The 12,496-nt window shown below is 45.4% G+C and overlaps 1 protein-coding gene across 1 annotated transcript in view; it reads right to left on the minus strand.

Moving 5' to 3' along the window:
- The window catches only part of SPATS2 (spermatogenesis associated serine rich 2), a 74,670-nt gene that overhangs the window by 60,202 nt on the left and 1,972 nt on the right, over positions 1-12,496 (minus strand). The gene's annotated exons all lie outside the window — the stretch shown is intronic.

A 12,496-nucleotide genomic window follows, 5' to 3' on the forward strand; every position in this document is an offset into this window, starting at 1 on the left:
ATCTCCAGTACATCTAATATTTCATTATGTGTTTAGACTTCACAACAAATTGAACTTGAGGCCCTTTCTTTAGTTACTTTGTTCCCACATGTCAAGTTTCACTAGAACAGCTGAAGATTTAATAAGCGTAATTGGTCCCCAAGGGGCTCCTTACGAACACTAAAAGGGAAAAAAAAACAAAAAACCTTGCATCTAGGTAATGTGGGGTGTCAACATCTCTGGAGTTTGGGTGTGAATTACTAGGTTTGCTATAAACGCAGTGATTGGCACATGGCCTTATTAGGTCTCCATGGACGAGCTGCAGATTTTCGTTTTTTAGTTGCAATAAAGGAATATTTTCAACCCATGAAACTGTACGATTTCACGTTTTCATTATCGCGGGGAGCATTAGAGTTTAAATGGGGATTCCAGCGCTTTAAACTTTGGTACTGGTGACCAATAGATCGGCAGGTACCCGCCACGTGGATGCCCGCCAATCAGCTGGCTCTCAGGGCAGCTGTCAGTGCACTCTACGCAGGAAGTGCTGACCACAGAATAGCAGCCCAGGGTAGTAGTGCAGGAACAGCTCCCATTGAATTCAATGGGAGCTGCGCTAAAAAGAGCAACCCAGGCTGACCTATGCACTGCGCTTCCTGCGCGACAGCAGACCTGGAAATCAGTTGATTGGCAGGGATCCAAGCGTTGGCCTTTCCCCACCAGTCATCAATATTCCCCCCCCCCCCCTCCTTCCCAAAAAAAAAATACACAAGAATACCGGCTAAACCATCTTATGGCCAGTGCTGTTTTGAACATTCCTGTCCAGAGGAAAATTTCACTTTCTGGATAACTGCAAAAATGTTTTTTCTTCACGTTTGTTCAGCCGACAACTCTCTCCCTGAAACCCCATGCAGATACAGGCTCAGCCGAATGTGCATTGGAAGAGAGGAGTAAGCTAGTGCCAGACTCCTATGGTGGCTGCCTTTCTTCCTGAGAAGAATGGGCATGCTGAAATCCAATTGTCCGGTCCTCATCTCTCCCGACATCTGCCATCAAGGAAGAGAGTCAGTAGGCCTCTATAAAAAATTAGATGGTTGGCTGGTCCTGCCATTTTCAGGTAGTCTTCCTGATTTTTCTGCTGCTCTCCTGTTTGCAATCTACTTTCAGGCAAAAGGTGTGTAGGAAGCCTAGCGTTCTGCCAGTAGTTCACTGCCCTGCACTTCCTTCCCCCAACTAACCTTGCTGCACTGCACAGCCTGTGGTGCAATCAGCTGGGGGGAGGGGTTGTATCCGAATGCCCACCCCATCTGCTATCCCAGGACGAATTAAGCATTCTGGTCAAATGGTTAGTAGACCTAATATAATGTCTACACATACCAATCAGTCAGAGGCAGGAATGGGTTATCAGCTGTTAGTGACAGCTGATAACCCGGAGCAGAAGGCAGGAGGGGTTTTTAACCCTTCCTGCCTTCTGCTTCCCTGATATACAGTGCTCAATGAGCACTGTATGGGGAAAGTGAAAGTAACATGTACTTTCACTACGGGAGCCTCGGGGGGGGGGGGGGGGGGTGTGTGTCATGTGACCTCCCGGGATTCCCTGCTACTGCAGAGCTGGAGGGTCAGACTAGGCCCTGGCAGCTCTGCAGGTGACTAATGTCACCACAGGGGTTGCTTTCCCCTGTAACTAGGGCTCCTATGGACGCCTCAGCTACAGTGGGAAAGTGTCAAATAAAGAAAAAAAATGTGAATGTCCCCCAGAGGTCTTATATGACGTCATGGGGGACACAGATAGTAAAATACACAATTACATACATCAGTAAGACAAAACAATACATACAAAAGAAAGAGAATAACACAAAGCAGACGCCAACAAAAACAGTCGCCGTGTGCGCCCTGTAAACCAAAACCATACATACTATATATCAAAACGTCCGAAAAAATAGAGGAACCAATTTCCATACTTCATTTTTTTAACATTTATAATTTTTTTTAAAATTATTTTTATATTTACACTAAAATCATTTTTTTTAGCATTTTACCCCAAATAAAACTAAAAAACAGAAACAAAAGTCAGTGAAAAAGATATATAAAAAAAAAAAATAGTCCTATATGTCACAGAAAAAAAAAACGCAGCAAAAATAAATTTTGGTAGCTAAAGGAAAAAAAAAATGGAGCAGTAAAACCGCCACATGGGTAAAATCCCTAAAAAGTGTCTGGTCTTTAAGGTACAAAACAGCTTGGTCCTTAAGGGGTTAAAAGGAGAAAAGCATCCTGGAAGCCCAACAGAGATGCCTCAGCAGCGTCCGGATTAGGGAAGTCAAAAATCAGTAGTAGCTAGAAAAAGGAAGAAAAAAAGTGTCCCTCCAGTTCAGTCTATTATCCTGCAAGGCTGATTCGGGGGAAGACGCCAATTTTCCTCATTTTATAAAAGGAAATAAAACTCCTTCCCAACTCTAAATCTGGAAATCAGAATAAATCCCTGGATCAATAACTCATCTTCAGTAATCTAGTGACTACAAACTGAGCTCCGTCATCCAATATTGACGCTTGTTTAAATGGCCTTCACACAGGCGGATGCGGACCGCATGCAGAGCCGGCAAGTCAATTTGCTCGACTGTCTATCGCCTGTGAGCATCAGAAGTACGCGTGACATCCTGCTCCGACCCCTTGGGTTGATAGGATCCCCCCTTCACAGGATATTTTTCTTCCATCAAACCATTCTCCGTATTTGACACCATTGCATGAGAAAACCCCACAAGATGGCCAGTTTTCGAACTCCCAGCTAGTCTGGCACTGATGACCAGGCCTCATGTGAAGTTGCTGAAGGCCCATTTAGACACAAAGATTGTCGCTCAAAAAGAAAAAAAGAAAATCGCTTAAAGCCGTCTTTTGAGCGATAATCGTTTTGTGTAACTGCACTGACATCGTGCACTTTGCGTTAAGCCGTCGTTGATCGCTGATCTTTCAGCATGTTGAAAGATCAAAGATCAGTTATCAGGGATTCACAGCGGGATACAACGGATACTATTGTTTCAGATGTATCCCGCTCCCTGAACACAGCTGGGTATGAAGAACACAGCTGTCCAGATGTGTTCTCCATACCCCGCTCGGAGCTATACCAGCCGGTCGCTCCGAGCAGAGAACAGCAGGATGCAGAAGACAAGCAGGGACACCTTGCTCGTCTTCTACATCCTCCGCTCGGCTGTATAACAGCCGGGCGCTCCAAGCCGGGAACAGCTGGATACAGAAGGCAAGCGGCCCCGCTTGTCTTCTGCATCCTCCACTCGGAGCGCAAGATGATCAGTCAATGTTCGAGCGATCACCTTGCGCTGTTAAGCACACAACGATTATCGCTTAAAAAATTTGGTTGTGTCTAAACCCGGCTTTAGATCGCTCAGTTTTGCCACTCCGATAAAATAAATAAATCTTGTTTGTTTGTATAGCGCCAACTTATTCCGCAGCGCTTTCAGGTAATTTTATTTGTTACCCCCCACCAAGCTGGGTTCTCATTTTACCGACCTCAGAAGGATGGAAGGCTGAGTCAACCTTCAGCCGCCTACCTGAACCATGCAGAGATTGAACTCGCAACCTTCAGGCCATGAGCGAGAGCTTAGGACTGCATTTCTGCTGCCTTAACACTCTGCGGAATCCACTGTGGATTCACAAAAAAAAAAAAGCGTAGTATGAGCCATCCCTAGGCCGGGCTCACACGACCGGATTAGTATTGCGGATTCCGCGCTCAGTGTCTGCGCGTACTTAATGCTGTAAAACGTGGGCATTATAAGGAATGCATTTTCTGTTTTTCCTTCATACCCACGGACACGAATTGCTTTTTCTGCAAGCAGAAAAAAAAAAAAAGCTCAGCACACTATTTTGCCGTGGAATCCGCATGGAAGGCCTCCATTGATGTCAATTGAGGTGTTCGACCCGCAGCCCATACACAACACTGCGTATGGGCTGCAGGTAACCGCTTCATCGCTAAGCGACGGCACGGGAAATACAAAAAACACAGAAATACAATTAAAGAAATAAAAAAACACAACAAAAAACTACTGTGTATGATCACCTGCAAACCTCCACATTAAAACGCAATACCGCTTTTTACCATACGCAGGGTGTTCTGCATGTAGAATCTGACCCGTGACCCTACAGTTTCAGGACAAAACCGAATGAAGAGGGTATATTACCTGCACTAATTCTTGGACGTCTCTTCGTTCCAGGTCCCGTTTTTCGCCATCCAAGATGGCTAACTAACGCACTATCCTGTTCTCTGATTGGCCAAAAAGCTGCTCATGTGATCGCCACAGGCCAATTAAAGAGCAGTGTGCAAAGGTAGTCAGGAACGTGTTGCAGCCATCTCGGATTGCCGAAAACAGGACCCGGGAAGCAGTGGATCAGAGGCAGCAAAGAACAAAAAGTGCAAGTAAAATATACCACCTTTATTCCAGGACAGAATTTTGACCCGAAAGCGGAGAGTCATTATAATAGGCTCCAAAATATGTAGATCCTGAAACCCCCGCGGCAGGGACGGGCCAGGGAGGACAGTTTCTGTGCATCGCTTTTGAATACGTTGCCTCTTACATAGGCAGAAACTAACATTTCGCTATCATCATCAGAATCACTTTCTTTAGCAGCTGTACCAATCCAATAATAAGCTCACAGGGCTGCTGTAAACTCAAATTACCCAAATCCCTGCCACACAAATCCATCGGCAGGCATGAAACAGCCAGTCTGTGCTGATGGGCTGACAAGGAAGCCTTGGAGAATTTCAATCCGCTTCTCTAATACTGGACGCTCCTGCTAAAAGCAGGTATATATTAGAGGATTTGGTTATGCAATTTCCAACCAAGCAACTGAACTAATCAAAAGTGAACTTCCATGCGGGATTAAAAGGCTTGCCACCATAATGCAGTATAATCCGGGAATTGTAAAACTTGCACAACTAAGCAAACCGATGTCAGATTAGCAGATTATATATTAGCAGTTAAATGCATATGGAAATACAAACCATAAACACTGGCTTATTCAGCTCTTCTCTTCCTTCAACTACCGGGAGAAGGGGGGGGGGGGGGGGGGAGAGAGTGAGAAGTTTTTCAGCCCTGTGCTCCCTCCACCCCTAAACTCCCATTCAATAAGCATGACTGGGAACACATCGCTCCTGTCTGACTGAGCAGGAAAGCTGAAACCGGGGGCACAGACTGCCCGGCCGCACAAAGGAGGCTTGTCTACCACTAGCGAGTCTACCTGAAAATAATCCCAGCTGTGTCACAAGGGCTAAAACAAGTTCAAAAGGAAAGCAACTTTCCCCAAGCTTGCTATCTGCTGGAATGTCCAGCGCGTTTTAGAAGCAGACTGCAGAATATTTGCCGTTGGCAGCCCAAGAAGGCATTACTACTGGAAAGGATTAGCCAACGATGACAGCACTCCGTAGAAAAATATGGAGTTAAATGGCAGAAATCTTTTCCAAAAAGGAGTTTACAGTGGAGAATCTTGGCAGCCGGCAGCTCTTGTCTGCGTGGCAGTTCGCAGGATAGTAAGGAAGGCGCTAGGAATCCAAAGTAGAACAGGTAGAATGGCAAAACGAAGAGGATTTACCTAAGGTCACATGAAGGATGAGGCTGACGCAGGAGACGACTTTTCCATTTTCTAATGTTGGAAGGATTTGTAAGGGATCCAAGTAACGAGCAGACGACAGACAAATGGAATTTCTGTAAAGTCCAGTTGTCTCAAAAACACCAGATTTTAGCACTCAAAATATCTACTCAATGAAAAATGTGCCAAGTTTAGGGCAGTAAGAGTCCTTCTCCACGGACAACGAGTGCCAATCGAGATAACTATAAGCTTGTTGTACATCTCCCTGTTCATAAAGGGAGATTGATTATCAATAATACCCGTTCATCGGCTGATCATTGGTCCCCTTACACAGTCCAATCGTCGGGTGAACGAGGAACACTCAGCCCCAATGATCACCCGTGTAAAAGCACCATAACAGAGTTCCACTTCGGAAAGTCACTAACCAGGGTGGTGATTCTTATTACATCTCATCTATTGGACAAGTACAACGCCTTTCTTAGGTGTTACGAAGACGTACTGCTACCTCCTACACTGAATGATCACCGCATTAAGAACAGCTGGCGTTACATCTTGTGATCAGTAACGGGGTACCACACGATGGCTGTATCGCGATATGCTCTCGGATAACGTGCCAACCTCTACGCGATTTGGGTGACTGGAGGTGTGGTGACAGCATTTCTGAGAGTGTCGCACTTGCTGGCTCTTCCCTACCATACTATCAAGAGTGTACCAAGACTGGGTGAACTATGGACAGACATTCGACAGAAGACCGCACAGCGGCAGGTTGATCTTAGAGGTGAGCTTTGGGTGGCACATATGGTATCTCATTTATGATGTGCCACCATGGACCAACTGACCCAGCAGTACAACAGTGGGGAAGTTAGACAAATTTCCACTGTGACAATGTGGCGTACCTTGCATAGACTGGGCTTCAATAGCCGAAGACAGAAGAGTGGCCCAGATGAACCAGCATCAATGCCAGCAATGGACCAGAAAAGATGTCATTTTTGCCCCCAAAATGACTAGACGGCAACCCCACTGAACACATTTGGTACATGCTGAGAAGGGCTGTGAGATTTGCTCCCACTTATCCGCAAAATGTGCACCAACTAAGGAAGCTGCTGCAGCGGGCATGGGTCGAGTTGAGTATGAAGGACGTTTGCCACCTTGATGTCCAAAAAGCCATGGTCGCCCAAAAAGGCAAAACAACCCATTGCTGAGTAGGTGTTCCTAATGCAGGGCTCGTTTAGTGTATAAAGCTCTAATGTACGTTGTGCCACCAAAGTGAGAAACCCAACATACACCAGCAGGAGAGGACAACAGAAGACTCTTAGTCCCTGTCCAATGAATTGGGGCCTATGAATCCATCTGACATAAGTGGACGGAGATTTCCTGTTGCAAACAGATCACAGAAACTCAGTCTGAAAAATGACTTAGAAATGAGAAAATTGGGACAATCTTCTTAGTACATGTGCTGTCAACTGCTGCAGGTTTAACCCTTTCCAATCAGATTTTGGATTCAAGGTTACCTAAAAGGCTGTTTTTGTTATACAACGGTGCCATGTGCTGGCTAAAGCCAGTGTGTTTGCGCCAGAGAGGCTCTGACAGCAGATTGGCTGGCAATAGATGGTAAGAATACCCTGTCGGACGTCTTCTGACATTGGAGCTGTACAAACTTCAATCAGAATGTAGGAAGATGTCAGCCAGTGGATTGGAAAGGGTTAAGAAGTTACTCAAAACAGCTACCTTTTCCACCACATGTCTACAAGGAGAGCTACAACAACACCTACTTCAAAACAAGAAAAAACATCTTTTAAAATCATCAGCAGGATTTTCCTAAACCTCAAAAAAGGGATGTGTCAGGTTCAAGGGACATTTTTAGGTTTAGGCCATTACATTAGAATTTGTTCTTTTGTTTGCCAAGCATAAAATACAGAATAAACTATATACACAGTGAAAATCTGCCGTCAGACATTCTTAAAAGGGATCCTCCATCTCGGGAATTCTATTTCAATGTGTTCAAAAATCACAAAACAATGCACTCCCCCCCAAGAGGTTTTTTTCCAAAATGCTCCGTTCTCCAGATATTGATTCCTCTTTTATGGAAAGAAAGAGCACAACTTTGGCTGGGTCACAAGCTAATGCGCATGCATTCCCAAGATCCTGGCCGTCAGATTGATAAAAGTGTACAAGTGCCGGGCACCTCTGCTATTGCCTTCCATGGAAGAAGAGGTGGTCGGTTTCCCTGGCGACGAGCAGTAAACAACCAGAGGAATCAATAAAGCAACATCTGGAAAATGGAGCTTATGGGTGAATGATTGTTTGGCGATTTCAAACACATTGAAATAGAATTCCCGAGAAGGGAGGATCCCTCTATTAAGGTTTCCCAGAACGTAACTATTGCGGACATCTCCTAAGGATCGGTGGTATGCCGCTCGATATCCATGCCCACGCATAGCTAGTCACCTCCAAGTCTAGCATAGGCAAAAAACAACTATAGAGCTTGACGAGTCCTCCCCTTCAAACGAAGGTTGTAAAAATCTGTCCGCCATCACACTTGCCAACGTGCGTTTTTTCACAGCGAAGCATTTCTGATTTTAAAAAACGCATCGCTTCTGTGAAATTGCGATCTTCATTCGCATGAAAGGATCGCAAGCGTTTCCCATTGACTTCAATGGGGAAAAAATAAATAAATATCGCTCATGTGAATATAAATATTCACTAGAAGGGATTTCATATATGCGTACGTTTCCCGCACATCGCACAAAACTGGCGTGAGAATATTGCTTGTGTCAATAAGCCCTCGGGGAGCACAAACAGAAAAGTATAGTCATTAGGGCATTCGCCTCCCACCTGTGGCTCTCCAGCTCTTAATCTGACATCTACCAGGCAAGGATGGGCTTGTCGTTTGGTTACATTGTAACAGCTGGAGAGGTTCTGCTCTGAACAAGAAACAATGTGCAACATGTGTGACTTTAGATATTCACGCTTAGACATAAGCAAAGAGGAGGAAAGATAAAACCTCTTCCAAATGGACAAAGTCCTCCATACAATCTGGGGTATGACCTCCGATCCCTCTGCTTGGGCCGACCTCCGATCCCTCCGATTTGGCCGACCTCCGATCCCTCTGGTTGGGCCGACCTCCTTCTACTCTGGTACCCTATACAGAACAGTTTCGGCTTTTTGATGTTTTACAGTCTAACAAAATTGGCGCAGGAGGGTCCTGAAAATTTGCAGGCGATGGCTTGTCAAACAGGGCTGTGGGATGAAAAATCTGTTTTGGGTCGGTAGGAAGGAAGTAGACTCCACTCCAACATAAATATTATATAGTAATGTATTACACCCGATGTTACATTTTATTACAGGAAATTTGTTACTAATTATCCGTGAGCCGTTTATGAAGGTTACAAAGTGTGGAAAAATAGAGGAGTTCGGTTTACTGACTGCACGGCCTTGGTGGCAACTTCTGATGAAGCCCTTCGTGAAACGAATTGCATCCATTGCATGCCATCCATTTTTAAAGCATTTTACTACTCAAACCACATGCAATATTTTTTGGTGCGCCCAAAAAAAGAAAAAAAAACAAAACAAAACACACGATTTTGTATTTGTATTGGCAAAATACATTATACACACACGAGCTGATTGCACTGAAATCGCAGGTAGAACTGCCCATTTTTTTACTGACCTACACCACACTCGCCCTACACCATTAGGGCTCATGCACTCAGGCGAATAAAGTTTCGTTCCGTGAAAAGCGCAGTTTTCACTGCGTGTATATGTATGTGTTTTTGATGCGAATATACTTTTATAACGTCTGCACTGCATCCGTATTCAGTGTTTTTCATGCACGCAGAACAAAGGCCATGCGGCCCAACTGATTCCCCCACCCTTCTCCTAGAAACATGCATAAAAAAACCCCAGGGAATAAGCATGCAACTGCGCAGTCGCTACATTTTTGCGCAATTCCATAGACTTTAAAGGGCAATTTTGCTACGTAGACATGGATGAAAAGTAGTTATTTTACCGGGGGGGGGGGGGGGGGGGGGGGGGGGAGGCCAATTGGAATACGCCAATGCAGATCATGTGGAATGCCCTCTGTGTGAAGGAGCCCTTAGGAACCTAAATGAACTTTAGGATCCAATCTCACTTTCATAGTTGGCCATCAAAAAGAAAAAAGTAAAAGAAAAATGAACCAAAGAGTCGGCGGTATATTTTTAGATGCACTGGCTTCACGGCTCCTGGGATCGGCACAGACATTTTTCTAACGCTGCTTACAATATAAGACATTTTGGCCCAGTCTTCAAAAAGGTAGGAGCAGACGTGTGGTCAGGCAGTTCTAGCCGGTGAGACGTGTCAGTATGTGCAATTTTTCCTGGCTCATAGCCTTCAGATGGTCATGGAGGAGTTAAAGCGCCCCCAAAAAAGCCACGTGCTGCAGCATCAGCTGGCGGTCTGGTTTTGACAAGTCCTGAAAGTCTTCATGGAGTCTACGGCATCTTCTCTTCAGCTGCTTTCAAAAACCTCTGAAACCAAGCGTCTATTTGCATGAGGTTCCTTAAATAGCCATCTGTGAACTGACTAATAGGTTCCTCTGAAAGACAAGATCTGCTTGACTAATGTTTTTGAAGACCAAGTTTAGATGGAGGGAAACAAGTTCTGGTGGCCAGTCAGATGGTTCGGCCGATACTACATCTAGTGTAGAAAATACTTCATTTCCCAACACAAACAGCCATTCCGAAGCATCTCGTCTTAGAACTGTGGTGCTGTTCTGCCATTATTCCTCCTAGAAATTTATGAATTGACAATTTTTTTTTTTACTAAAATAGACAACTCTGTGATGACGAGAGGTCTTCTTTGATGCATAAGACTATTAGAAGCCGATTCTCCAGATATGGAGAACTCAACCACAGATAGGACTTCGTTACACTCTATCCAAGTATCACCATGGAAGAAGCATCACTGACATTTGGGGAAGGGGGGACTGAAGACGGGGTTTAACCTCTAGTGACTCCAAGCGTATGGGGAAGGCGGGACCTGAAGAAGGGGTTTAACATCCAGTGGCCCCAAGCGTATGGGGAAGGGGGTGACTGAAGAAGGGGTTTAACATCCAGTGACCCCAAGCCTATGGGGAAGGGGGTGACTGAAGAAGGGGTTTAACCTCCAGTGACCCCAAGCATATGGGGAAGGGGGGACCTAAAGAAGGGGTTTAACATCCAGTGGCCCCAAGCGTATGGGGAAGGGGGTGACTGAAGAAGGGGTTTAACATCCAGCGACCCCAAATGTATGGGGAAGGGGGGACCTGAAGAAGGGGTTTAATATCCAGTGACCCCAAGCGTATTGGAAAGGGGGAGACTGAAGGTGTTTAACCTCCATTAACCCCAAGCGTATGGGAAAGGGGGAACTGAAGAAGGGGGTCTAACCTCCAGTGACACCAAGCATAGTCCCCACTTCTCATTCCTTCTTCTGGGCAGCATTTATTAATTGGCCACATCTTTAGAGCCACCTCAGGCCATTTACCCAAGAAGTATAATGAGCAGCTCTATCAATCTGCGCATATAAGAAAAGCATCCGCCACAACAGATTATGTCATTTACGGTTCCCAAAATCCATTGTGCTTTCTAAAAAATATGACATGACATATCTCCGCACGCGTGGATACGACCCTTCGAGTCACATCCTTATGCAGATGTAAAAGCAGCATGTGATACACTTGTTCTTTAAAAGGTTAAAGGGGTTGTCCCGCGGCAGCAAGTGGGTCTATACACTTCTGTATGGCCATAATAATGCACTTTGTAATGTACATTGTGCATTAATTATGAGCCATACAGAAGTTATAAAAAGTTTTATACTTACCTGCTCCGTTGCTAGCGTCCTCGTTCCCATGGAGCCGACTAATTTTCGCCCTCCGATGGCCAAATTAGCCGCGCTTGCACAGTCCGGGTCTTCTGCTCTCTTCAATGGAGCCGCTCGTGCAGAATGCCGACTCCGTGTAGCTCCGCCCCGTCACGTGCCGATTCCAGCCAATCAGGAGGCTGGAATCGGCAATGGACCGCACAGAAGAGCTGCGGTCCACGGAGGAAGAGGATCCGGGCGGCCATCTTCACCGGTAAGTATAGAAGTCACCGGAGCGCGGGGATTAAGGTAAGCGCTCCGGTAAGCTTTCTTTAGGTCCCTGCATCGGGGTTGTCTCGCGCCGAACGGGGGGGTGGGGGGGGGGTTTAAAAAAAAACCCGTTTCGGCGCGGGACAACCCCTTTAATATTTAGTCTCACCGAGCCGCTCTTGAAGCAGCATTTCCTGAAAACCATGTTTGGTAATTGTTTCTGCATTCCTTTACTAGGATGGTGTGGGCAACGAGTCAATTACTCATTAAACTTTGTCACGATTTGTTAAGTTCAGAAAGGTGGTCCACTGCGCTAGGCCACTAAACTGTCTTTGTCTGCTCGCACTATATACAAAGATAAAACTGGGCTGGGCTCTTTAGAAAGAGCACAGTGGTGACTTGACACAGTTGATGTTTTCGATGATCATTGTTAATTAATTTGGATACATGAGAGAACTCAGATCCCGGCAGCCTTATTACCGAATCTAAGTTTTAAAGGGTTACTCCAACAAGCAGGATTACAAATCACCTTAGAGAATCACTTGTCTTGATCAGCGCAAACAGTATTTATTTCTGCAAATTCAGGTCAACTCAGCGCTCATTCACATCACCGGTTTTTATTTCCATTTATGTCAAAGGAGCTGCAAAATGGAAAACGGTTCCCTTTAAGTCCCACTGTTTTAGTGTCATTTTCTGAGCTTCAGCTAAATTCCGTTCCGTTTGATTTCCCTTTTTCTTTAGCAGAAACTATGGCACAGCGGTCTGCGCTGGGGCTGCCATTTTTACACTACAGTCAATGGGTGACGAAAATGAATGAAAAGGCTTCTGTTTTTTGATGCCT

Source organism: Eleutherodactylus coqui, chromosome 1, assembly GCF_035609145.1.
Source record: "Eleutherodactylus coqui strain aEleCoq1 chromosome 1, aEleCoq1.hap1, whole genome shotgun sequence".
In the NCBI taxonomy this organism is placed as follows: Eukaryota; Metazoa; Chordata; class Amphibia; order Anura; family Eleutherodactylidae; genus Eleutherodactylus; species Eleutherodactylus coqui.